Here is a 4,250-nt window from a genome sequence, read left to right as displayed (position 1 = left end):
GACCCATTCTCAAAATGTTAAACTAAACTAAATTACATGCAAGAGGCAAGGGAGGTGGAGCCGTTCTTTCTGTAGGATTCAGTTTGGGAAAATGAGCTAGCAGGCCAGAAACTTGCTCTTGGCTGCACAAACAGGCCCAGGACCATGAAGGAAATGGTTCCTGTCAAGCTAAGTCCTTCCCCAGGCACTGAGGACACCTGCAGGAATAAGAGTTTGGAATGTTATGCATTTGAATTGCACTGGTTATCTTCTAACTCAGCACAGTTGTCTTGGGTTTCCAAAAGACCTCTCAAAACTATAGTATGTTGTTCATAAATTCTGTAGACTCAGGGGACAGGGGACTCTCCATAATGGCAGTTCTCTGATTTTGTTGGCGAGAATCTGAAGCTTGAAAGGCAGTGGTTGGTTCATTTCCACGAACCACAGCATGGTGACATCTTCTCGTCCTGCCCAAATGTCACTTGGAGCCAGCCTCCCCAAGTGGTCTTTCCTTCTCTATTTCTCTGGGACAGGTGTGGCAGCCCGCTGCTTGCTGTGATGTGTTATGCCCACCTTCCCGCATTGGGTGCAGACCCAGACACTGCGAGCCAGGATACAGAGAAAGAGTTAACTTGACACTAGGCTCCGCTTTGCACATGGGTGTGCGTGTTTCTAGTGTACCTACAAACACATCTCTGAGTAGTATTTATATAGCAGGCTTCTATCTGATGTTTGTAGATAATTATCTGCTTTTGTATAAAAGTCACTGATGCTCAGAACCTGCAGCCTGGGAGAAGTGAAGGGTCTCACCACCCTGACGTGACTGTTTCTAGCAGCTGCCTAACTGAAGACTCTGGAGATAATGTACAGATCCATTTCCATCAGTCCTTAAAGGATGCTGCTCACGCCTACCTACGTGATTGTGACTCACTTTGCTAAGTAAATGTGGATGTGGCTCGTAGGCTCAGACTGAGATGGGCACTGATTTTTAAAAGAATACTTACATAGGATTATGGAAAGGATAGTGATAACATCACAGCTGGGTTGCTTGTGTTGGGCCTCCTTCTGGAAATTTCAGACTTTTCAGAGAGGCCCTGCTTCTGTCTGAACTCCTGGAGGGCTAATCAGGTACTGTGTATATGGTTCAAAGCAAGTGCAAATCTCGTGATCTAAGCCCTGGGCATTATCCGTGGACTGCTGAATCCTGTCTGTGTGCTACTTGTATGAGAGAATGCAAAGGAATGAGGTTGCCCCCCCCCCAATGGCCTCAGAAAAACCCCAGTGCAGCTGAAGAGACAAACATAATACCGACAGGACCATTAGGTCATCAGTGAAGACTATGCACAAGGAAGTGGGTTCCTGGAGCACTGAAACCGTCATGGAGCAGGGGACTGGACTAGATTTCATGGGTGGAGAGTGTGGTGGCACAGAAAGCAGAAGACACTGACTGGCGGAGGCGATCACTGAAGACGTAAGTGTGCCTGCTTATCTCTAGCTAGATTGCGCACTGCCTGGCGACCTTTCCCTCCGTGACCAGCACACAGTCATGCAGACAGCAAGTGAACAACAAACATCTGAACAATGAGGTTGTGAAATGTTCAGAAATAAAGAGGGGAGGTGCACTCATTGCAGTTGCTAATATTAGTGAAAACGGATTTTTAAATTCACTGTTACCACCACCTAAATACCCCTGTGGCTATACTTACGATGAAGGAAGAGAATCCTAATGGCTCCTTGTCTTATGCTCTTACGTTGACAACGGGTTTGTTTTGTGGATGCTGGGAATCAACCCAGGACTTTACATACGTTAAACACTACCCCTGAGCCACAACCCTGACCCAGACAGTGTTCTTTTTCACACCCAGCATGTTGTTGTTGTTTTTAACAACAACTTTGATCCTATTTTAAAGGACCTAAAAAGCACTTCCAAAAAGGGAGAGGGCTGTTTTACATGGTGTGTTTTAGAGGAATTGGCTATTAGGGGCTGAGGTCACTGATTTGGAGGCCTGATAGCAATAGACAGCCGACTCTGTGCCCAATGCCCAATGAGGGATTTATCCCTGTGAACGTGTGCCCTGGGACAAAGAATGGGTGACAGGGTTCCCTCTACACTCAAATTAAGGAAGGAAATGAAGGCATTAGAAAGCAGGGTCTCTCTTCACACAGACGGCATCATTTCTGTTTTCACGCAGCAAAAGCAACTGGTACTCCATGTTAAAAGCATCATGGTTTCTCGTTTACCAAGATGAAAAGGGAGCAAATCCAGAACCCAGGTGGAGGAATCTTCTCGCTCTCTCACACAGCTGCACTCCCATGGCCCAGGCATCCTGCCAGCTCATAAACACCTTGATGACTTACTCTGATAGACTCGCAGGCCTTGCAGGCAACAGGGGACCTAGGGAAGTTTGGTCTGAAATACTGATAATGCCACACACCCCTGGGGCTCATGTGACCCTGAGCCCCCAGCGGGGATGAGGGATAAGCTTGTTGGGATGATGGAATAGGATGAAATTGCTAAGAAAGAGAGGAAAAGATATCTCCTGAGATCTTGGGGTTTTTAGATGTGCAAAGGGCTGGGACCTTCTGGACATCACCCTTGGTGACCATCCTCCTTCTAAGGAACCCTTGTGACTTTGGAATCATCCAAATCTGCCCTCTTGTTCTGACAGTTTGCATCATACTGAATGTCTACAGTTAGGACTCTAAACAGAGTATAACTTGAGGGAAGTTGGGGATCAAAGTGCAGACAGGCTCTGAGGAGTCTTCAGTGGCCAATCTTCACCCAGATCTCCACCCTGTCATCCAGAGAATCTGGGTTTCTATCCCCAAACCCTACATCTTTGCTTTCTACCCACCCCCAAGTTCACTACCTACCCTCTCAGCATGGTGACATCTTCTCGTCCTGCCCAAATGTCACTTGGAGCCAGCCTCCCCAAGTGGTCTTTCCTTTTCTATTTCTTTGGGAAGGTGTGGCAGCCCACTGCTTGCTGTGATGTGTTATGCCCACCTTCCCGCATTGGGTGCAGACCCAGACACTGGGAGCTAGGATACAGAGAAAGAGTTAACTTGACACTAGGCTCCGCTTTGCACGTGGGTGTGCATGTTTCTAGTGTACCTACAAACACATCTCTGAGTAGTATTTATATAGCGGGCTTCTATCTGATGTTTGTTGATAATTATCTGCTTTTGTATAGAAATATATTGTGTGTGTTTACTAAGTATGTCTGTGCTTGATACACTTATGAAATTATTATGTATACACTTAGACTAAAAATAACAGAAGGAATTGATTTGTAACATAGAAGCCTCAGTCATACCCAGGTTTACTGATTCCTGATGGGGTCTGATGATCCATGTCTCCCTGGAGACCTCCAAGGCTGGTGTCTAGAGTCAGACTCCCAACTTTATGAAATTGGAAGAAGGGTTTCATCTTTCCTCTTGCTCTCCTCAAATTAGGTGTCTTCCAGTGCTGGATTTTCTAAGAGCTCACGTGATGGGTGATACGGTGTATCAGTGTGGCCCGGTCATGGAATCAGATATATGGCCAAACGTTATTCAGGATGCTTCTGAAATGTTTTTGTATGAGATTGACATTAGAACTGTTTTTGTTGTTGTTGTTGCTGTTGTTGGGTTTTTTTTGTTGTTGTTGTTTGGTTGGGTTTTTTTTTTTGTTTTTTTTTTTTTTTGAGACAGTGTTTCTCTGTAGCTTTGAAGCCTGTCCTCTGTCCTGGAACTAGCTCTTGTAGATCATACTGGCCTCTAACTCACAGAGATCCGCCTGCCTCTGCCTCCTGAGTGCTGGGGATTAAAGGTGTGCGCCATCACAGCCCAGCTTAAAACTGGTATGTTTTGAGTAAAGCAAATTGATGTCTTCCATTGTGTGTGTGTGTGTGTTGGGGGGATGGTCATCTTGGTAGCTGAAATTCAGATGGAACAGGAGACAGACTCCCATCCCTCAGGACCAGAGGAGTCTCTGGACAGCCCGCCTTCCACCTGCAGCCACGGCACCACGTCTTCCCTGGTCTCTAGCCTGCCAGGCCACTCTGAAGACTTTTTATCAATCCTGTGTCATCACACAAACCAGTTCCATCAAGGAAATCTCTTTCTGTATGTCTTCTTATATAGAAATCTCTCTTTATATGTTTTCTTCTATGTGATGGATTCTGTTTCTCTGGAGAGCTCTGACTTACTGTCTCCCATAAGAACCGAACTCAGCACCTCACTGCAAACTCCAGGAGACTGCTGTGCAGTGTAGTGCCTGCCTCTCAGGG

This window comes from Chionomys nivalis, chromosome 2 (assembly GCF_950005125.1).
Source record: "Chionomys nivalis chromosome 2, mChiNiv1.1, whole genome shotgun sequence".
Lineage (NCBI taxonomy): Eukaryota > Metazoa > Chordata > Mammalia > Rodentia > Cricetidae > Chionomys > Chionomys nivalis.
This window is presented reverse-complemented; position numbering follows the sequence as displayed.